Genomic DNA, 7,844 nt, shown 5'->3' on the forward strand with positions numbered 1-7,844 from the left:
GAAGTATTCAGCTTTGGCGTGGACTGCTGCCTGCTTCATCAGTTCGTCGTACGTGCGCCAGTTGCTACTGCGCACTAGGTATCGAAAATGCGAGGACCGAAGGCCACTCTTGAAGGTGCCGTAGGCTGCCCTATCGTCTGTTTCTGGACACCTTGAGTATTCATGATTGAAGCGCGCTGCGTATTCTCTCAACAGTTCCTCCTCTCATTGCCGAATCGTGTACAGATCATCGGCAGAGTAAAGACGGTCCGTTTGGATCATGAAGTGATTGAGGAAAATTTGCTGCAGCTCGTCGAAGGAATCTACCGTTTCTGGCTCCAACCGGTAGAACCAGTTCAGGGCTACTTCGGTAAGGGAAGACGGGAATAGCAGGCATTGCCCTTCATCGCTCAGGCCCTTGCATCCAATGGCGGACTAAAATGAGTGAAGGTGTGTTAAGGGGTCCTCTGTTCCCGTATAAACGGTATAAGCAGTTGCTGCACTTCCCTATCCTGCCGAGAACGCCGGATGTGCCTGGTTTAGTAATCAAGAGGTGTGTTGAGGAGCCGGCAATTTCTGAGATTCCATTTTAAGTTGCATAAGGGAATACCTTTCTTCTCAATTGATGCATCCAGCATTTATCCACGAATGAACAAAGCTGGATTTATCTAATGCTTTCATTCCACACATATATTTTGTCTATGATTCTTCTATCCCATTCATTGGAATTGATGTATGTTGGAGACAAAATGTAACAGATTTATCTATTTCATCATTTCCAATCAAGGTTTATTGAAAATCAGACATTAATTGTAAATAGGCATCCAAATATGTCCAACATATTTCTGTTAAAAGATTGTGTCTCATTTTGAAAGATTATGTCTCATTATACTAGTGATCTTGCTGGTATTGGCAAGGTACAAGAATACTACTGATGTTGCTGGTATTGGCAAGGTACAAGAATCCCAGCATGTCTAAATCATGTGAAGTTGTTGCAACTCAACTGCAGGAATTTTGATAATCCTGCAAAAAGCATGAAATGGGATTTGGAACAATTGAAACTGCAAGATGAAAAGTTTGATGGGTAGCGATAGTATCATCCATATTTTGTAGTTTTCGAACTCTTGTCTAGATTGCAAATGGATTTTTGTTCTTTGAAACTAGGAAAAAGACGCCACAAATTACAACTTTATTCTTTGTTCACGAAAGTGCATTATTATTGTCATTGCATGACCGAATAGCTACTACAGATGTCGAATGTTCAATTTTATCCACCAAAAATTACAAAGGGCTTCTCATAGCAAAAAAGATAACTAGAACTTACAATGTGGACTAAGGCCACTTCGTATACCCGGAAATCAAGCACCATTCAACAAAAACGAAGCTCACTACTCCGAGGTAGAATTTTACATCGAATGCACAGGTGCTGGAAGCAACCCATCTAAGGATTTCAGGATGTATCTCCCTTCATGGACTGAAATTCGTGATCTAAGCAACGAGGAGCTCATCATCACTATTGATCGAGAAAGAAAGAGACACTCGGAAGTCAACAACCATGCCTATGATCATTCCCAATGCTCGAAGGTGATGCTGCCAGATGGGTGCACTGTGTACCGCTTATGACGGGGTTGGGGGCTTAACCGTATCCTACGGGAGAGCCCCGAGTATGGAGGAGAAGCTATGCAAGCAGGCAACCGTAGGAGTCCAGATGACAAGGCACCCCTCCCTGCCTTGTGCTTTCCAAGAGCCAATGATAGCACCCAATCACGTGCAAGATGGATCGATGGCAGTAGCTGAGCAATTGGAAACAATCAATTTAAGTGATGACCAACTAGCGGTTATGGATGATGCCTCCCTTTGATTCCTCATTCTCAAAGGTTCTCTAGACCTGAACTAGCAATAACCAAAGGAAAGAGGTAGGTAGCTCTGGTTTTGCACGCATAGAGGAGAAAATCAGAAACGGAAAGAAGAAAGAAAGAAAAGGAAATAAAAAAATTAATAAAATAAAATGGATTTGATGGAAGCATACCTGGGGAATATGCAAGACTATTGGAAGATAATCATGGCAGCACACACGCGAGAAACGAAAAGGTCACGTCAACAACGTGGGTTTGATTTTTTCTTTTTGGGACGGGTTTGATTATTTGACCCATCTCAATATTTGCTCATAGCCCCAATAATCAATGGGGCTATTGTTGAGGGCCAAAAATCCAAGGGGCTAAGCCCATATTAATTCTTGGCCCAACACAAATAATTGAACGCAAAGGAAGCTCAATCGGGACAAAAGAGAATTTGTAGGACACAACAATACAAGCTATGGGCCACGTATTATGCCAAGCAAGCATGTACAAAAGAGCCGAGAGCATACCAACTTTACAAAACCACGCTCGCATATCCATTCGGTGTTACTTGGCCCGATTATAGCCTATCGCGGCATAATAATAAAACTCAAGCACAAGCGTAAATGTCATGCAAGAAGAACCATTATTCTAACACCAAGCTATGCCACAAGCTTAAGTGGGCCTAAGACAGAAAATTACCCGGGGCTTGCTGAGAAAGTTGTGGAGTGGATGGGTACAAGCATTCACTAGGCCCATTTAAGGGATCAAGGAATGAGAATTTTGGGCTACTTGGGAGCACCAAAACTTGAACCCATTTCTTTGCCCCAAAAACATGGGCTAGCATGAGAGAGAAAACATGACCCAATGCCTTAGGAATAATACAGTAGTTTGCTTAGAAAACCCAATGTTAATTAGAATGCCCAAATACTTTGTTAAAGACGCAACAGGCAAACTGCTTCCAGCAGCTTGATGAAAACAAGCGGACCAGTTGCTAAAGAGTAGAATATCACCGACCCATGGCCTTGGGAAAAGCCCAGCCCAACACTCTATAAAATATCTAGCAAACAAGTTTAGCCTTTGCCCAAAGGAGTTAACGGAAGCCAACACAAAAACCAGTGGAAATCCATGCAAGCAAGAGGTTTACCCGTTGGGTAAACATCATGTCCGTTCTCACCTTTTTCCCTGTTAGCTCCCATAGGAAAAATAGAGAAGAAAGTTAGTGGCACTTCACCCCTACGGAGAAAGACTAGCCATGCTAAAACCTTGGAACCACAAAGCACTCCTTACCTATGCACCTTGGACGGGAGAATTTCACCAAAGAAGATAAAGTGGAAAGAAGTAACGAAAAAGGAAGGAAAAGGTTAGATGAAATTAGGGTTCTTTGTGGCTATAAAAGAAGGCTTTTGCTACCCAGAAAACCAACCCATTCAAGGCCTGACCAAGCTTTGTCAGGCAACTGAAAATTTACTCAAGCCACCCAATCTTCTTCTTTGTTTGTTTTCTTCTTTCCTTAAGGAAGAAATCGTTCTAATCTTCCTCTACCCACTTCAAACCCTTGTTCTTTGTAAGAAATTCATGCTTCCCTCTCTCTCAAATTGCTAAACTTGTGAATGCTCAGCTTCCATGCCACAAGTTTCTCAAGCTAAGACATTAATCGATTTATCATGTTTATTTGGCTATTGGTGCAAAAAACCTGAGAGTGTTTTTCTAAAAGTTTCATCAGACTTTTCAAAAACTCTTTTGGGAGCTTGGTTTCGAACTCAGACCCTTGGGGAATTTTGTTTCTTTTTCTTCTTACAACAGCCCAAGTCCATTCTTCAGGCTGTTGGAACAAAAAGGCCCCTACACACCTCAAGTAGGATATCCACTTCTCTCTGAGCTGAAATTTCAAAGGCATATATTTTCAAAAGAGGAACAGACACACTTCAGTTTGAACAAGTAAGATACAAATCTACACACAAGTACAAATTGTGCTTTTTTATTTTTATTTATTTTTATGAATAGATAACCGAAAATAAAAATGAGAGAAGAAAAGTTCAAACCGATGAAATACTCTTAAAATATAGGATTTATGGTTGTTTGCTTAAGAAAAATTATTGTGCCCAACCCTTTCATGTTTTTATAACTACACCAATACCATGCTGATTCCAATCAAAGAAAATTTGTACTTAAAATTATCTTTTAATCCCAATTCTTGAGAAACGAATTTTTAAAATTATGATTCGCACTGAGCTAATATGCCTCTGTGCGGGGCTCCCTTTGGGGGCCCACATGCATATGGGTCACATCTGGACGATTCCCCAGCACAATTTTCTTTACATGTGAAGAAGTTTGATGTGCACAAGCTTTATGTGTAGTTTAGGCAGGCTAAAGAGTTCGGTTCATTACTACAAAAATTGAAATAGACGACGGGGGATAACCGTCGTCTTTTTGTATTGAAAAACGTTGTTATATCAACCGACATCTTTTGAATGACAAAGTACGACAATGCATAGTAGTCTATTACATGCAAAAACGACGCTTTTACTACAAACTGTTGTCTATTAACTGTAAAGACAACGGTTTTTTGAAAAGAACTGCCGTATGTTATTTCTAAAGAAGCATAGGTTCAACGAGATCTACAAGACAAAGAGCACGAAGGGCTGAGAATTTCAAAAGAATGGCGGCTAGGGTTTGGAGCTTCACAATTATTAGGAGCTTTAGGATAGAGATTGAAAAGATGCGAACTAGAGGGGTTCACGAAGGGCCGCAAATTCACTTAAGCAAAATTTTCATTAGCCCGTCTTGGAAAGGCGACCGTGACTTCTTTCAACCGTTGTGCTATTAAAATCAACTAATTTGAAAGACGAAGGTGACTTCTTTCAACCGTCATGCTATTAAAATCAACTAAGGGTTTCGGACTCCATAACGACGGTTATTATAACACCAATCATGGTTTGTAATGGTTTTTTAAACCACAAAGGTTTTTTCATTTTGCGTCATTTAACGGTTTTATATAATTGTGGTAGTGGTTCTACATGAGGTCATTGAAATAACGAAAATTGGGAGAGTAAATGAAACTGCCCTTATATGCATCTTAAACAATTATTCCCTGACCTCATTACCAAATTTAAGAAGCATGGAATATTCCTTCCAATCAAAATCTAAAAAATTACAAACTTCCCAGTGATATTTGAATACCCCTATTCCCCCAAACTGAGTTTGAGGGATACCTTGACGGATTCATCATTTGAATATGCCTCTGCAAGGAAATGGTTTAAGACAAAATGCAGAAGCAAGCAATGCACAAAATGTTCTAAACATACTACTAGCATATAATCCTCAATTTATAGGGACTGTTGAACTCAATGGCAAAAAGAACGAAAACCCTTGGAAATTTTTGTAACCCCAAAATGTTTTTCATTACAAATAACGAACATAGAGTAATGCTTCAATTCCCAATGAGGTAAACTAAATCTCAGGAAAAATCCACCTCTGAGGTCTCAAACGTTATACACATCAAATGGTTTCAGAGTAACTTACATAATTTTATAACTAACTAGAACACATGGCACCTGTAAGTTATATTTCAAATTCTTTGACGTGAGAACTCATCCTCCCTAACACGATGCGTCCATGATTTTCCCATCAATTGATGATGGTCTAAGTTAATGGATGAGACTATTTGAGGAGTCTAAATATTTAAGGGAGACATTGACCAAAAGTTCAATAGTAACCTTTGAAATCTCACAAAATTTAGGGGGGCATGCTATAACATTTCTTTACCATATAATAACTAATATGCCACCTTGACTATCTGCAGAATCATCATCCTCTCCAAATCCCTCAGCAATCAACTTCATCAAGTTATGTGCCACCTTGACATTTACCAAATCTCCCGCATGTTCAAAGACTTTATTCATGGTCTGCAGAGAAGGAGTATCAGGCATGGATGACATCTGGTGTTTAATAAGCAATAACAAAATACTCCCATGATAACTAGAATATAAAAGGCAACATGTATTACTCTTACCTGGATAAACCATTGATTACTTGGTGGAAATAGCTCCGCACGCTCCACACATGGAGAAGCTATATATGTTTTTTAATTGTTATCATTAATGCTAACCAATATCAATCATACGATCCACAATCACTTCCACGTCCTGCATGATTTGAAACCAATCCATCAAACCCAACAAAATTCTCTCAACTCTAAGCAATCAGTGCCCATATATTTATTGCTCTGCTATCTCTAGACTAATCTTTATTAGTCGACCAAGGGCATCGATGCCCATACATTTCAAATTATGACTGTCACTCTGTCCACCAAATATACAACAAGGAATTGGTGTTTTAACTCTCCAAATAATCTACATGCAGACTATAATTTGCAGGAAATTACACTGAAAAATACAAAATCTTCAAACCTTCAAAAAGCTTGAGATTACTTGAGCACCCTGTTCTAACAACTTAGGATTTGGATATATGGCAGAAACGCAACAAATACACTCATAAAGTACAACATTTCCCATATTATTGGTAGAATCGCACTTCCTAAAAATATCGCTGACTACCATATACATCTTCTCACTCGATTGCTTATCACCACTCCCCAACAATGCCAAGATCTTCAACAATCTAATCTACATTATCAAACTAATTCCGTTACTACATTACATTACAACAAACAACAAACAAAGCTCATTATTTCAATTCCTGTATCACACCAGAAACTTCCCACATTAATAAGCTCAACTTCATTGAAAGTAAGTAAAACCTGAACAGATGGCGCCGGCAACTGAGGGTAATCGTAGGTCTTGGGCAACTTGCGCTCGGCGACTAGTTTGAGAATGCTGACAAAGCTGACCACCAAATCCTTATAAGAATTCACATTGATGGTAATGGGATCGAACAAGGGGCAGACCGTGGCACCCATAACTCCCCGATCGTTATCACAAAGCCGCTTCTAGAAATTCGAGACTAGATGCGAAACCGAAGACTACTATTCTGATAAAAGCAGTGAAGCGCCATGATGACCTTCTTCCTTCCTAACAGCCTCCTTGGGAAGGGCCAGTCTCGTCGTTGATGAGCTTGCAAACGGCATTGAGAGCAGCAGAAACGACAAGGTAATTGTCCGACTTGAGATCCTTCTGGATGGTGTTGACGATCAAGATGATCAAATCGTGATCGTCGCTGAGGAAGAGCAAAATGGTGAGGTAACCGGTGCATTTGAGCAAGAGATCTTGGGTCATCTTGAAGGCGTGGATGTAGGCAAAGGAGCCGTTGTGGTTGAGCATTTCGACGTAGATGAGGCGGATGGTGTATTCCTTCATTTTGCACTTGGGGATTTCTATCTCGGAGAGACATCATTATAGGGTTTCGATCTCGAGGAGGAAAATGCGCTCTTTTTCGGCCTTGGATCGAGCTTTGCCGATGGACTTGACGAGGTCCAGGAACTCCTTGAATTGGCGAAGCTGACTTGAGAGCCCATCACAAGCTCTCGCCCTATGGTCTTCACCTGTTCCATTGCTGCTGATGATTGGTGGAGTTAGGATTTTGCACTTGCCAATGCGATGGAGATTAGGGTATGAATTTGGCGCATTAAATTGGTGAATAATTTGGACTGAGTTCGATTGCTTGAAGCAGCAGAAGAGAGGAGAGGAGAGAGGAGAGAGGAGAGAGAGAAGCAAAAGGTTCTTTTAGAGCACTTCTAGTAGTTGCCCCTTGCCATGTCAAGGGGCGGCTAGGGCAGCTACTATTTACGTGAATAGTGGCTGCCCTTGCCATATTAATGTGTGTTTTCAGCAGTTCCCCTTTGCCATGGTAGATACTATTCATTTGTTTTTTTCACAACTTTTTTTACTTAAACAATTAATTTGGATAGTATTTTCGGATAAGATTTTTGGGTTCTTACGTGTCAATACTATTCATATCGGATAAGATTTTCGGTTTCAAATTTCAAATAAATTTCAAATTTCAAATTTCAGATAAATTTCAAATTTCAAATTTCAGATGAATTTCAAATTTCAAATAAGATTTTCA

The 7,844-nt window shown here is 40.0% G+C and overlaps 1 pseudogene; it reads right to left on the reverse strand.

The window, feature by feature from the left end:
* Positions 1 to 1,544: 1,544 nt before the first annotated feature.
* On the reverse strand, positions 1,545 to 7,329 carry LOC117612891 (annotated as a pseudogene).
* Between the last annotated feature and the right edge of the window lie 515 nt (positions 7,330 to 7,844).

The sequence above is a fragment of the Prunus dulcis genome, unplaced genomic scaffold (assembly GCF_902201215.1).
Source record: "Prunus dulcis unplaced genomic scaffold, ALMONDv2, whole genome shotgun sequence".
NCBI classification, from domain to species: domain Eukaryota; kingdom Viridiplantae; phylum Streptophyta; class Magnoliopsida; order Rosales; family Rosaceae; genus Prunus; species Prunus dulcis.